General features: G+C 38.1%; 1 pseudogene across 1 annotated transcript; it reads left to right on the top strand.

The window, feature by feature from the left end:
- The first annotated feature begins 13,056 nt into the window (after positions 1 to 13,056).
- On the top strand, positions 13,057 to 16,290 carry LOC147636161 (uncharacterized; annotated as a pseudogene). Its single transcript, XR_015266496.1, has 7 exons — positions 13,057 to 13,232; positions 13,470 to 13,549; positions 13,649 to 13,747; positions 14,040 to 14,081; positions 14,501 to 14,630; positions 15,174 to 15,275; positions 15,696 to 16,290. The product of XR_015266496.1 is annotated as an uncharacterized LOC147636161 (transcript).
- The last annotated feature ends 302 nt before the right edge of the window (positions 16,291 to 16,592 follow it).

Raw genomic sequence — 16,592 nt, 5'->3', positions numbered from 1 at the left:
ATAGAAAACTAACGATCCAAATAGTCAAATTTTAGATGGTAGTGAGTGCTACAATTTATCAATTTACTTTATTTTGATCTAATAGTTCGATTTAGAGTTATCATCTTTCAAACAAAAACACAGTTCTTAGTTTATAACAGTTAAATTTTAAAGCATGAAAATGACAACATCTGTCATTTTAAGAAATTGATGAAGATTTGAATTCTAGAATCCACTTTGTTAACAAAATTGATTCTAGAAGCCAAAATTTTGGACACACTAATGTTTTTATTAGATCAACTTTGTATACAAATAAAATTTATTTTCTTAAAACAATGCACTAACCCTATGTAAGAGTTTCATCAAATTACATTGGGTCTAAAAGTAATGTCAATTTTATCACTTATCAGTTTGTTGATAACACGCTATGCATAACACGTTTGTTGATAACACGCTATGCATAACATGCAGTGTAGAAATGTGTATTGGTACAAAACTTCTCCGTGCTCAAGGGAAAGTATGATCTAGAGATGCTTAAAAAAAGCAAAAAAGAAAAGAAAAGTGAAATTTGTCGACGTGTGAACATGCTTAATTTGCATGATATATAAATTGTTGTGTATGGATTTGAGTTAAAAAACTTCTTCACACTTGCACCACAAAATAATTGGTATTTTGAAAAGAAAAAGATCCAATGACTCTCGTAGTTGATTAGAAGAGTTTCTTATCTTTTGTAATTCTTTTTTTAATTGGACGTTTTTTGGGTTTAGAGTAAAATGTAAGTAATGTTTTATGCATTTTTTTTCACAAAAGTAGTGTTTTTTTTTTAAATGTTTGACATGAAAGTGTGTCTTTTGTCTCCATAAATTTTAAAAAAAGGTATATTTTTGGATTTTTTTTCCCAAAAATGGAGTTGAGTTATCGTTTGCATGATTTTGTTGTCGTTTTTCATGACTCGCTGTTTAACTCTAAAGGGCCCTAGCCATTGGTATTTCAGTTTTTTCTTCTTGGAAGAATCGATTTCATACATAAGTACTAGGTTGCCTTCTTGTAGATTTCAGGTTGTCAAACCACCGTTTTCATGTGAGCTAGATGGCACTTTGCACAATAGGGATGATCACATATCATGTTCAGGCTTACTAAAGATAGAAGCATTGCAATTAGCTGCTAAATATTTGAGGGAGGAGTATGATAGCTCAGATGAGAGTGACTCAGAGTAAGAGCATCATGAGAGTGATGATGAACTTGATAGCCATAATGATGGGATGGATAGTTGAGAGTGCATGGGAGAACTAAGAAGGCCAAAAGTGCCAAGAAGAGTTCTTGGAGATGTACCTAGCTTTGCATCAGATATTTCCCATGGTGTAGCAAATGGTCAAGATGATAAAGATACGGATGTGCATAGTTAGGATTATAGAGATGTCGATGTGCATAGTTTCGACTCACATGTGTGTGATGATGTCATATTACCTCATGATTTGGAGAGCATAGCTGATGTGATTGATGGATGCCATGATGATGTACCACGTGCATAGGATTATGTGATGATGTACCACGTGCATAGGATTATGTGATTCTTGATTCTCCATTGGAGAATATTTCTAGTTTAGCCATATGTTTTGGATAGAGAATATTGTTCTCATGTAGCTGTGACCAGTGCAGATATGCAAATTCTTGATCGAGTTTTGAGTGGTGATGTAGTATATGATTCTCTCACCTAGTTTCTTGATGATGATCGAGAGGAGCTAGTTCTTGCCTAGTATTGATGAGTCTCTTTGACTCTACTTATGGTGTTCTAGTTCTTCATGCATGTGCAAAGACTCATAGTGAGTCTACTACACATGATGTGCGTGATCCAAATTTGGAGGTTCCATCTATTGAGCCTACTATTCATGTTGGTGATGACCACATTGATGTGATCTTACTTGATGGTTCTCCAAGTTCTCATGATATTAACCTTCATGCTAATCATGTTGATGGCTTTTTAATGGATCAGCCAAGTCTTGATCATCTAAATGCAAGTTTTGATGTGAATAGCCAAGGTGGTTTAGATCAATAGGTTTCTGATGATGGTGAGAATATTACTAGACATGCTATTGGGACCTTGGAGATGACATATATGGGTATCCATCTCAAGGTATCCATTCAGATGACTATGGACTGCATGATGCAGCCTATGTGAAGTACACACACTACCATCCTCCACATCTGCATTAGTTCTCTTAGAAGGAATCTCAGCATTCAACTCCATAATCCTATAAATATCACCACATGGGCCTTCTACTACTGACTCCAACAAGCTCTAATGCAAATGTGTTCCATCATCTAATCCATCTGAAGGCCTACCACAGAAACATCAAGGCTTATCTTCTCACCGGTCAGACCTACAGCTTCATTTGAGGATCTAGTAAGGTCAGCAACATAGCCCACTCTCCTACTAGCCAAAACATTAGCTTCACCTACCTCTTCACAGGTTGTTCCCTGAAGAGGATTCACATGGTCAATCTGACCTACCAATAAGGTAAGCAACATAGCCCACTCCCCTACTAGCCAAAACATTTGAAGATCCAATAAGGTTAGCAACATAGCCCACTCTCCTACTAGCCAAAATATTAGCTTCACCTACCTCTTCTCAAGGGCTCTTCCCAAAAGAAGCTTCACATGGTCAATATGACCTTCGAGTTATTCGTGATTCCAATCAAGAATAAGCATCTCTAACACAATATGACCTTTGAGTTATTCTTGATTCCAATCAACACTAAGCATCTCTAACACAACTAGATTCATACTCCCAACCTGCTAAGTCAACTCCTGAATCTCCTAATACAGCTCACTCTGCCCTCTATTGACAACCATTGGGATTTCCACCACATGAACTTCCCTCTTCAGGGGGCTATTCCAAGAAGTAGATTCGCATGGTCAATCTAACCTTCGGGTTATTCTTGATTTCCAATCAACACTAATCATCTCTAACACAACTCGATTCAGACTCCCAGCCTCTGTTCTCTATAGCTTGTGAAACTCCTAATGCAGCTCACTCTGCCCTCTATTGACAACCCTTGGGATTTCCACAAGAACTTTCCTCTGTACATGCATATCCATAAGCAAGGTAGCCTCCACAGGTCTTCTTACTTCCTCGTCTTTCCTAGCTAGCCCTTTCTTCCTCGTCTTTCCTAGCTAGCCCTTTCTTCCTCAGCTTCTTTTTCCATTGCTTAACTACTACGCTCACAGCCTCATCGAATGTGCTTGGGTCCTTTAGCTCCACTTTCTCCTTGATCCTTCCATGCATCACTTCAATAAACTTGTCCCTCTTTAAAAAGAGAGGAGGAACCTGATTTTCCCCCAAGACACTCAGAATCCTTCCCCAAATAGCTTCAAACCTACCCACAAAATATGACATCTCCTCATGTTCTCCCTAGTTTAATCTACTAAGATCTCTCCACAAGTCTTTAGGAGCATTTTCATTCCCATATCTTCCCTTTAGAGCTTCTCTCAACCTATCCCAACTTCCTCTCTCAGCATCTCAAGCTACATCCGCAAACCATTCCCTAGTTGCATCCTCTAACAACAAACCCACCATATTATACTTGTAAGCATCATCATCCCTATTGTTGTTCAAAGCAACCAACTCAATCTTCCTTAGGATTTGAGTGACATTCACTTTTCTCACCTCTGAACACTTCATATATGAAACCAGTCAATCATGGGTGTGCTGAGTTGATCAACAAGTGGGTTCCAGCCTGAAGATCAAAGCCTTTGACAAAAGCTCTCCAGTCCTCAGTGGGGGAACCGAAACATGTGAGGGCTTTGGGTGGTGGCCTCTGTAACAACACCAGATTGGGGGTCTCAAATCACCTGCTTCAGAAGCTCTTATGAACTCAAATGTTACCTTGTGAACTCTTGGGAAGAAAAAAAATCTCAAACCAACTATTGTTGTCTCTTTAGAGAGAAGTATGTAGTCCCTTGTTCTCTTCATCAATTCTCTAGAGCCATAAGCTTTCATTCACTCTAGTCATCAAAAATAACCCCACGATGACACCTCATATCCTAACCATCCTTTGATTCTATACCAACCTTCCTATCCAAGTCAAGAAAAAGAAAATTATCCTATTTTACAGTCATCTTAATCCCAAATTAATCTCAAATTGGCATCTCTTCAGACAGTGCAAAACAACTCATCTCTTGAATCCTTTAGGATACTTAGATCCAAAACACAAAAGCGAAATTCAGATATCTAATGGACCGTCCTTTGATTCTATACCAAACCCCTCACACAAATCAAAAACTATCCTGAGCTAGATGATCCTTTTTTCCTGGTTTCCCATTGACACCAACCTCTTTCTCTTCTTCTGGGGGGGGTGCACTACTAAGAAACCCTATGTATCATGTGCGTTCAAGGGGTATTTAAAAACCCTCTTACCTGTGATTTTTTTATGAATAAAATGACCCCTTTTTCTTTATGGACTTATGGGTTTTTTTTCAAAATCGATTAAAAAGACCACTTCTGTAAATGTATTTATGTAAATTTACCTTAAAATTTTGAATTAAAAAACCCCTTCATTTTAACTCACGTGGTATACTTACATATTTTTAGGCTACCCCCCCGAGACTCTTCTACATAAGATCATAGACCCGTTGTTCCCCCAGCAATTCAGGTCTACCCAATCTAGTTGTTTTGTCAGGATAGGCACTCTCTTATCCTGTATTGAATCCCTTATTCAAGTACAAATTTGCCCAGCTTTACAGTCATTTTGGTATCAGATTTAGGCTTCAAGCTGGTTTCCCTATTGGCAACTCATAGAATCCTTTCTTCCTTGCTCCTCATGACATGTAGATCGAAGACACAACAGCCCTTCTAGTTGCTATGCTTGCCCTGATTCTATCCCAACACAAGCCTGAGACCATGCAATCAAAATCAAGCTACCCATTGATGATCTCCCTAAAACAAGTTTTTCACTCCAGGGCCTGCATTCATACTGGCAACCCAAGTTTTTCACTCCAGGGCCCGCATTCATACTGGCAACCCAAGCATTATCTCTAAAAACTACCCAAATCCTTTGAGCTCAACCCAATACAATCAGATTTTGGTTTTCTTAGCTTAACAATTATAGAAATTCAAAGCTTAGAATTTGCAGAAAGTAGCCAATTGCCCACATACTGAGCCATTAAATAGAAAACACTTCAAAGACTCAAACTACATACTATTTTATACAAAGATGACAATGATTTCCACTCAATTGAGCTCTCAATTGAGCTCTCAATAGTAAGAAGGAAAACAAACGATGACTACTTTATGCTTTTGTTGTAGAATTGCTAGATTCTAAGTGTTGAGCAGCCTCCCTGTGAGATGAGCTTCTGGCAAGAAATTGACATCCACACTAACCCCACTTCCAACCATCAAACAAGCCTAGGGAGGAGCCAAGTTCCAATAGAAGCCTTGTAGATTCTCTAATCCTTTAGCTCACCCAGGTCTTCACCTACACAAGCTTTTCTTTGGCTCCGAATTCCTCTAGCTCAGAGATCCTGTAGTTTCCCCACGGTCTCTGACACAAGTTCTTCCTCCTCAATTCATCACCAATCCAGCTCTCTCTCTACTCACCTAGAGTCTCAACTCCCTCTACTCTATGTGTAATCCCAATTCAATGTTTTTTTCCTCATTTTCACCTATGTTTTGTACTATGCAATCCTCAACTGGCAACAAAAACATACTTTGCCCCTTTCTTTGTCTTCCCTGACTGGTGGTGCCCTCCTCATGCAACCAAGTGGAATACCACTGATGTATAAACTATGGATGTTCACACCAAGGCATCATCCCTATGCATATGACCACCTATGAGTCACTCTTAACATCATAATACATCCATTCACTTATTACCATCACCCTTACATCAAGGACATCCTATGGCTACTCATAGCCATCCTCTCTCAAGCTTGAACTCTCAACCATTCTTTTCTACCGTGTGAATAGATTCCATATGAATGTCAGATGCATACATCCATGTATCATCTCATCATGCATATCATCCACCCTAAAACTTATTTTCAACACTTTCTACATGCATCTCAATCACCTTCTATCAAAAACTAGACCATAAAAAACTAAGGACTTCTTATACAGTTACTCTTTCTCATATTTACACCTACCATGGGCTTCTAACTGGGCCTCTGATCCCTCTTGCAAGCATCACCAAATTTCTCCTCACATATAGCCCAACCCCCCTGGTGGAACACTTTCAAGTGTTCCACAACATTCTTGTGTACTCTGAACAAGTGATCTTTCCACCTGGATCAAATGGGAACATCATCTCTCTCCATAGCCTTCTAACTGCACCTTCTCTACCTCCTGGAGCATCAAGTACTTGCAGGCATCTTGTAAACAACGTAAGTGTTATACTTCTATCATTAGAAGGCTGCACACTACTCAAAACACAAACTTTGTCAACCCCTTTCCCAATTCCAGAGTGTACCTGCATGTAAACTATCTCTTGGTTCCATGCTCTCTCAAGAAATCATTGAACTCATTGGAGAAATACTATCCCCACCATCTGATCTCAGGCATTTTATTTGTATATTGTTTTCCTTCTCGACCAAGTCTTTAAATCTCTGAAAGTGAGCAAACACCTCACTTTTCTCTTTCATTAAATAAACCCACACTTTCCTAGTGTGATCATTTAATGAATGTAACATAATACCTATAACCTGTAACTGTTGCAATCTTGGTCAATCCCCTTGAATTGGAGTAGAAGGCCTATTCTAATGTATTCTTTATTTGTGAAGAAGAGTCCTCACTTAGAGAATTTTCTTCTATGATCATCATAGATACTAAGTCTCAAAAGTTGGGAACATTCTCTCTGACTACAATGGAGGTCCTGAATGACTTGTACTCTTTGCCAAGCCCATTCAAACCTACGAGATGCTCACTAAATCATCATCTTCCATCGATACATTGATAGACCTAAGAAATTCAAAAATGCCCTTGATCTTTAAAGCATACTCACTGATAGACATGCTTTTCTTCTCCACACTATGCAACTCTTGTTTTAGTTGCAATTTTCATACCTTTGTGTCTAGAACATCTGCACTAGGTTTTGCCATGCAACTACTAGAGTGTTGGCATCATGTATGTGTCCTATTGTGTCTGGGACACTGATTGAAAGCTAATACATGACTTTTCTTATATCCTAGTTCTAGTCCTTAGATGCTTTTACATCTACTGGAGTAGCATTCTCTTCAGGCAACTCTAAAGCCTCCTCATTATCTCCTTTGACATAGTCCCAAAATCCTTTACCCACTAGAAAATTGGTCATTCTAAACTTCCAAGCATGGGAGTTGTTATTGTCCATCTTCTCACTGACAATCTATTTGATTCCATCAGACATGTTTGCCTGCAGCAGCCAGAAACATGCAAATAGATAATTTCTGTATGCAACCTATAACACAACAATATCTTATGTGACTACCGTAGTGGTACTCCAGCACAACTTGTATATCACTAGATGTAACCAGAGTATATGTAAATATACCCAAGATCAGCAATACATATACAAGCACTGTCTACATTCCCAAAATACACTACTGCACTGCAATAACCAACTTTTGAGCAGAGACAAAGTTTTGCACACCTTATAGGAACCTCCAAGCCTGTGAAGAAAACTCCTTAATCGGAGATGTGTAGTGCTCGGAGCTACCCAGGGGTGTCAAACCTAAACAAGAAGTGGAAGAGATGATGATGCTTGTACCGCTTCCTTCCTTAGTTTTCTCTCACCCATTAGGAACTCAATGGAGTCTTTTTGGGCCCTTTAATTTGCCATGAGGTTATGGAAACGTTTAACTTCTTGACAAATAGGAGCCCGCCATGTAAGCAAAAACCAATGGTGATTAAGAGAGGTGTAAGAGTGGTCAAAGGGTGCACTTTTTTCCCCAAAAAGGGGGGGGGGGGGCAATTTTACAATTTTCGGACCTCCATAACTTCTACATACAAGCTCCGATTTGAGCGGAGATTACAGATCCCTGATCTACGCATCAAGAGCTTTCCATAGATATGTTACATGATATGGTTTTATTTGCTAGATTTTAAATTCCATTTTCTCCCCAAAATTCAAATTCGAATAAAGTAGTCGTTTTGAAGCTTCAAATTAGAAAACATTTCTTCTTAAGAGAAAAGGTTTGACTCCCTTAAATTGCCAAATAAAAGGGCCCAAGAAGACTCCATTGAGGTCCTAATGCTCTTGCTTGCCTCCTTAGATCTCACATGAACCGAAACTCTAATACCATAAAGAGAATGCTAGGGAGAGGGAGAGCTTGAGTTCCTTATTACAAGCAAACACACACACACACAACAGAGAGCAAGACACAAGAGATAGATGGATGGCTAAATTTTCTTCTATCCTCTTCTCTTCTCCACAACCATATATCTAAAAAGATAAGAGTGTCATTAGTATAAGAGAAAGTACTCTCCTACAATAACATACAATGATCGGTCCATAGTGTGAACTCCGCTATATGTGCTGGCGCTATAACTGTGCCATAACTCTAATACTCCAAAGTGGCTGTCACATAGTCTGTCATGTGCACTGGCATCATATCAACCATAATCTCACTAACCATGCTAGTGGCATAAGTGCAAAAACTATCACCCAAGCGGGTCATCAATATCCACACACTAGTTGAGCTTGACATCTCAACAAAAAGTGTAAAAACTATCACCCAGGTGGGTCATCAATGTCCACATAGTTGAACTCAACTATCAGAGTTGAGCTCGATATCTCAACAAAAAGGTGTGTTGGCACTTGTTTCTTTTATCATGCAAGAATATTGTCACTATACTCATGGTCCTTGTTATCATGTCTTATAGTTTTTTATTTAATTTTATCCATGGGTAGGTGGGAAAATTTTTGCAATAACAAGATCTCTCAGTGGAGATAATCAACCACACTACTTGCCATTATCTAGTCGAGTGTAATGGAATGGCAAGAGTGGAGGGTGACAAGTCCCACTATAGAGGAGTGCATCTCATGTGCTATTGTTTGTGGAGGCCTTATATCCCAAAGTAGGTACAACTCCAGAGTTTGGTGGTGGTACAAGGTGTATATTGAAGGCAGACTTGCAAACCAGTCCTGTAGCTCTTAGTTGTGGAGAGTGATATGGAGATATGTACTTATCTCCCCTTGTACAAGAGTTGTAGAGTCACAGAGTTGGGTGATAATGATGGTATGAGTAGTGATGATTTTGTCGTGAATGATGTACCCTTAGGCTAGTAAGTGTGCGATAGTCACCCTTCTTTTACACTATACAATTACATTTTAGCATATTATCATGTCATGGTAATCCATTGTGAGCTACCTTTTTATGTAGAGGTGATGGCCAAACACATGGCGATCAACTCATCCTACAATCAATCACTAGTGCAGCAAAGGTAGGGTGTATTATGAAGGTGTATTTTCATTGATAACCTTGCATATTCTGAGTAGTTAGTGGTATTTATTTGTAGTGCTATTTATTTTCCCTCGGGTTTTTTTTAAGCAGTGGGATGTTTGAACTTCTAGCTATGTAGTGTACTTCTTTACATTTAGAGATTTGTAGCATAGGAGTTTCTTATGGTTTGGACCATGATTTTCTTTTTGAGTTTTCATGGAAACGTATCAAGCATTGCAATGTCTACTAGACTTGTGAATTGCTCTTTTGGTGTTATAGATTGATGGGGTTCTATATTCTCGAATGATTTATAAAGCCTTCTTGCCATTCTCCTATGAGTGTTTAACATAAGGATGGTATTAGGTTTTAGATCAATGTTACTCTTTTCATTTTAAATGCAATTGATGAATATGGTTTTCAAGTTAAATAAGCTTAGCTACTTTACCATAGATCATGGTATTGGCATGTATATATTTCATAGAGAAATATAGTTAGATTACTTGTCTTTAAATGTTGCTTGCAAACTACACTCGTTTTCGCAGTGCCCGTGGGTTTTACACTCACAAGACATACGTACTCATCTATGGTAAGTCTTTGCCAACTTCTACGACTCGTCTTCCATATTCTATTGAGACTACAAATTATTTTGTTAGATAATTTGAGAAAATTCATGAGTTAGTGAAATTGAATTCTCCTATGAGTGTTAACATAAGGATGGTATTAGGTTTTAGATCAATGTTACTCTTTTCATTTTAAATGCAGTTGATGAATATGGTTTTCAAGTTAAATAAGCTTAGTTACTTTACCATAGATCATGGTATTGGCATGTATATATTTCATAGAGAAATATAGTTAGATTACTTGTCTTTAAATGTTGCTTTGCAAACTACACTCGTTTTCACAGTGCCCGTGGGTTTTACATTCACAAGACATATGTACTCATCTATGGTAAGTCTTTGCCAACTTCTACGACTCGTCTTCCATATTCTATTGAGACTACATATTATTTTGTTAGATAATTTGAGAAAATTCATGAGTTAGTGAAACTGAATGTCCAAAAATCTTAAGAAAAATACATGAAGTATGCAAATCATAAACGTAAAGATGTCATCTTCAACAAAGATGATTATGTACTTCTTCACATTAAGAAAAGGGGACTTAAGTGAATAGAGACTAACCCTCTAGTAAAGTTAGCTCCTAGATTTTATGGACCTTTCAAGATTATTGTAAAGAAAAATGATAATGCATACAAGTTAGACCTACCCTTCAATTGGCATATCCATAATTCTTTTCACATTAGTCTTTTGAGACCTTTTAAAGGACCTCTACTTTCTCATCCTATATTAGAAGAACCTCTTGCATTAATAGATGAAGAAGAACATCTTGTGCCAAAGTCTATCATTGACCACCATGAGACCACCACTACTTGCACAGGCAACACTTATGTTAAGTATCTTGTGACTTTCAAGAATCATCCTATTGAAGATGCTGCCATAAAGGTTTTTTCATTCTTATACCAAAATCTTATCCACTCATACCATCCATGTAATTGAGATCAATTGTGACCCGAGCAAGAGGGAATGTTAGTCATAACATCTATGGTCAAGTGGGGATGCTTATGTGATCATTACTTACACATGGTTTATGTGTCAGGAATATTTCATGTATGGGATATACCTTTTATTTATATCATTTCTAGGGATTAATGTGTTAGGGATATTTTATGTATGGGGGATACACCTTTTATTTATATCACTTTTTCAAGATTAATGTGTTTAATTAGCCGTGTGTGCTAGTATGATATAGTCAATATTAATGTGTTTGATTGGCTTTGTGTGCTAACTAATATTATTTTGATGTAGGCGATGTGATTGAGTGGCAAACTATTTATTAGTTGCACAGGTGGAACATATGTCGGACCACAATATCTTGGAAGACATGTAATCACCTATTATGGCATTTATATTTTTGGAAGGCAAAGGCCTTAAACCTTTGTATATACCAATTAGTATTTATACTTTTGATATGTCCAAGACTTGATATTATGGCTTTTTTTTTTGGAAGGCTAAGGCCTTAAACCTTTGTATATACCAATTAGTATTTATACTTTTGATACACCCAAGACTTGATATTTTTAGCTTGCTATATTTTTGGAAGAGCTTGTATGCTCGAAAACTCAAAAGACTCTTAAGCTTTATTTTTGAGTTGTCTTTTTGAAAAGTAAGCTTTAATATATATAAATATGGATGAGTGGTACGACGAGCCACACCCGTCTAGGGGAGATTGAACCCAATTTTGTGTCGATGGCGGTGATCTCTCTCTTATTTTTTAAGCTTCCATGTTTATTTGTTTTGGTATAAATTTGTTTATGTAAGGCTTATGCTACTAATTTATTGCAAGTCTATGGTTTAATCTAATTTTTGTGTTTGAGAAAAAGAATTGGTCTTGACAGTCTAAGAGGTTAGATGGTTTAGAGATGGCATGGTTCATTAGGCATCACTATGAGTTTACTCCCTAGTTTCTAGTAGCACACCACCTCCATCTTACTTGTTTTAGATCAACTACCTTCACAAGAACACCCCGGTGTGAGGCTTTGCCATCTACTGTATCATTAAGCATTATTCTTCTATATCCCTATTATTGTGAAATTTGAGTGTTTTAGTTTGTGTTGTGAAATGAGTATTTTATATGATAATTCTCTTGTATATACACCGCATGTTGTATCCTCTGACATAGACTTCCTAGTTTTAGGATGAACCAACAATGGACTATGACTTGTTTTTAAAACTAGAAAGCACATGGATGCTTCTCTTACTTTTGATAGGGAAACCTTGTTCTTTGTCTTTTATTTTTAGCTTGACTTATTTAAAGTCTATAGAAAAGGGTCTTTTTTTCCCAACGCGCCTTAGGCCCAAGATCCTCTTGTAGTTATCATTTTTTACTACGTGTATAAGTGCTTGCCCTATAGGCACTTTTTTATTTGCTCGTAGAGGCGATGTTGTGAGGAAGCACCTTGTGGGGTTTTGAACCCAGGACCTCCTGGTTCAATACAAACGCCTTTACTACTTGAGCTATCACCTCATTGGAAGAAAAGGGTGTTTAATTCTTGTCCTCCAAAGAAAATGGACTTTTCAATATTCAAAGTCTAAAGAAAAGAGTCTTTAATTTTTATCCTCAAAAGAAAGTGGGACTTTTCAATATTGAAGAGCATGTCAATATTTCATAAAGCTATGTACCAGAGACATTAAATTCCTTAAGATGTGAATATTTCATAAAGCTATGTATCACAGACATTGAGTTCCTTCATTTCTTAATTTCGAACATTAAGTGGCCTTTTTTTTCTTAGCAATTTAGGAGAGAATTAAAGAAGATAAAAAGACAGAAACATCAGTATCTTGTAGTTGTGAACTCTACACATAGGATTTTGAAATGTCAAAATTGGGCTCTTGTGGTGGAAAGAGGGGCTATGCCTACCTGGGCAAGCAAGGACCTTGTGAACTATAAAAATTAGACAAGAACAAGCGTGTGTGTGTGTGGGGGGGCGCGCGCGGAAATGGTCGTTGGGAATTAATGCGCTCGTGTAGGAAGCTTGGAATTGTCCACGTTTTCTCCTACGTTTCACGCTCGTTTGCTTTCATTTCACACTCGACGTATGCTTACTACATATAAGTGTGTCAATATTGGATTGCTGAATTAGCAATTAGCAATAGTGTATTAACACTAAAATGGCTTCTCATCCCAAGCTGCGCGTGCTTTGTCTTCATGGCTTCCGCACAAGCGCTGCCATCTTCGAGAAGCAAATCCTACGTTGGGATCCCTCAATCCTTGAATTACTAGACCTGGTATGCATGCTTTTCTGCACTGTAGCTTATCGGATTTTGATCAATTTTTCGAAATCAGAACTCAATTGAATCTCTATTAATTAGCGCCCTCTTTTGGGCTTCAAATGTTTTTTTTTTAAATTTAATACATCGATTAGCTTCCTCTTTTTTTCAATCCAATCTCTTCTTTGATTAATTGAATCCGAACTCAATTTAATTTTCATTAGTAACTTCGAAATTTCTTTCTCGTAAAATTAGACTTTTCTCGATGGACCTTACCCTGCCCGTGGCAGGGCATTTTTCCGGGGCCTTACTTTGAATGGTATCAATTCAACAAGGTGAGGTAGCTATGATTAAGGCTTTGTAAAAAGGTTTAATTTCAAATTTAACCTAAGAACATATCAAATCTAAAAATCTCCTCCTTGCTTTTTATGCAGGATTATAGTGAGTTCACCAATCTTGAAGAATGCAAGGAGTTTATCACTAATTACATGCAAGAGCATGGCCCTTTTGATGGTTTGATGGGATTCTCTCAGGTCATATTAGCTCCCAAGCCATTTATTCTGTCTGCCCATTATCAAACGTAGGATTTCACACTTATTCCTTTTGTGAGTTTGCTTTTTGCGGTGCAGATCAGTAATTAGTTTGCAACAAATCCTTAGTGATGACTGATTTAGTCCACAATTAATGTAATCATATGCTTTCTAGCCTAATAGAACCTTCATTTTCAAGTAATGTAAGTATTGTGGTACAATTTAATAGACCAATCCAAGTGAATCCATGATCTTTTCATGACTAGGAAAGAGATCCTTGTGTGTATTCTTGCAGGGTGGTGTCTTGGCAGCTGCCTTTGCTGGTCTACAGCAAAAGGTAAGTATTTCCCAGGATTATGTGAATTGTGCTGCTGCTTTTTTTGGTGTGCGCACGTGCCGGTGTGCATACACTCCCATGTGCTGCATGGGTGAGTGCGTGCAAGCATGTGCTCTGCATGTACATGAGTTCATGCATGTGCGTGTGAAGGCTTGTGCATGTGCATGCAAGGATGTGCTCTGCATGTACATCTGTTCATGCATGTGCGTGTGAAAGCATGTGCATGTGCATGTGCATGCAAGCATGTGCACAATGTACATCTATTCATGCATGTGCTCTGCATGTACATCTATTCATGCATGTGCGTGTGGAGGCCTGTAGGTTTTCCTTCTGTGCCCCATTTTTTACCATATTTTGCCATTGTTGGAAAGAGGATTTCTAGACTAAAGTTCAAGCTCCCTCCTTGTCATGATTTTCAGGGCCTAGAACTTCAACATCATCCTCATCTCCGCTTTATAATCTTGGTAGCAGGAGCTGGCTTCAATAACCAGCAGCTGATGCATGAATGCTACTCTGAACCTGTCAAATGCCCATCAGTGCACATCATAGGTAAATGGGAAATGCTACATGACATAATGGCACATTCAATGCGTGCATCCATTTATGTTTCTTTTGAGACATTGTATGTATGCATTAGTTTAAGCACATACGTGCGTGTGTGTTCCCATGCACGCACACATGTATGACTGTTTGTATGTACCTACATAGATACATCTGTATGCATGTAAGCATATATGTATGTATGTATGTATGTATGTAAAGACATTTACGTATGCAATAGCGTAAGCAGAGATACCTTCATTTGTACAGGATGAGATACTTACACTGATGTGTCTAGTTCTTTGTTTATTTTTTATGAAGTGCATTTGCAGAAAGAGTGAGTGAGCAGCCCCTAGCTTTAGCTATCAAGTAGAATCGTACATAGACGTACGTGCATATATATACATGCATGTATGCATGTTTTTATGAATGTGTGTGTGTGTGTGTGTGTGTGTGTGTGTGTGTGTGTGTGTGTGAATGTAAGTATGTGTATGTGTGCGTGTGCGCGCGTGCGCATTCATGAAGTATTGCCTAACCAACAACCATGTGCAGGGGCACAGGATTTTCTCAAGAAAGTGAATGAAGAACTGGTGCTTAAATTTAAGAATCCTTTGGTCATCCGCCATGAGGGGAAGCATATTGTGCCAAGGCTGGGTAATTTAACTTACCATCAGATTTTTCCAAGCATTACATGTATATACTAAATTTACTGTACTGGGTGTGAGTTAATGAAGTCGAACCTGTACTTATGGCATCTTGAGGTCTTGGTGGGAGTTTATCTGATGGGTTAATTTTACACAAATGCAACTCTCTCTCTCTCTCTCTCTCTCTCTCTCTCTCTCTCTCTCACACACACACACACAGGTGTATGTGCATGGTCGTCAGATTTGTACATAGGTCATTCTGGAATCCGGCCTTAAGTAAAGCTCTCTCTCTCTCTCTCTCTCTCTCTCTCTCTCTCTCACACACACACACACACACACACACACACAACTGAATCTGTTGAGCATGTTTAGTACAGTGTGCTATGACTAGCAATGTTATATTGATGATGCTCACTATGATAACATGCAGGTGAGGAGCCAACCATGCTTTTGAGAGATTTTCTTTTGCAAGTGCAGTCTTCACCTACAGCGGTAACAGGAAAAGTAGAGACCACTATTTGCGAAGGACAGAAAAATGATTCAATTCAACATTTGGAAGAACATCCCAATGAGGTTGAGAGTGTGAGCGCATGAGGGCTAGTCACTCTTTCGGAAGTCTTTTCATAAAACCTTCCCATTTTTAGAGATGTGCATATTATATTTATTTATTTTTACAATGTCCCTAAGTTGAAGGAGGGAGGTTCAATGCTACCCCTTCATGACAAGGCAGTGGCTCAATGTTCACGAGTCATAGTTTTATGTGTGACCTAATCTTAAAATGGACAATATGTCTTTCTTAAAGAATATTACCGCTCTAAATCAGAGGGGGACTCAATGACTCGGAGCTACTCGATTGGAGCCATAAACACTGATGTCCTTACCAATACTAGTTTGGTAATTGGACATAGAAATGTCGAAAAGACAATTTTTTGTCTTGTGAGTTAGCCATAGTATGGAATTGTTTTCCTAAGGTAAGTGGTCACAGTGTGAACAAACCTTCTATATTGATACTTTCAAGACTTCAACTAACTTTATGTTTTTCCATTGTTAAAAAAAAGTAGAGAGATGTAACTTATGCTTTTTAAGGATGAATTTTGTCTTAACTTTTGAAGAAGTATCGTCAATTGTTGTTGTTTGGTGGTGGATGTGAGGATAGGGCTCAAACAAGAAGACTTATTATGGAGTAACACAATTTTTTATAAGACCAGAAGTAGGATTTTGTATGGCCATGCTAGTTGCAAATGACACTTGAATAAATCCTTGGAATGTATCGTTTGCCTGTAAATGCAAACACTTATGCAGCTAGGGTAGAACATGAGTATGGCAA

The sequence above is a fragment of the Cibotium barometz genome, chromosome 8, assembly GCF_041138505.1.
Source record: "Cibotium barometz isolate CiBa-2024 chromosome 8, ASM4113850v1, whole genome shotgun sequence".
In the NCBI taxonomy this organism is placed as follows: domain Eukaryota; kingdom Viridiplantae; phylum Streptophyta; class Polypodiopsida; order Cyatheales; family Cibotiaceae; genus Cibotium; species Cibotium barometz.
This window is presented reverse-complemented; position numbering and strand designations above follow the sequence as displayed.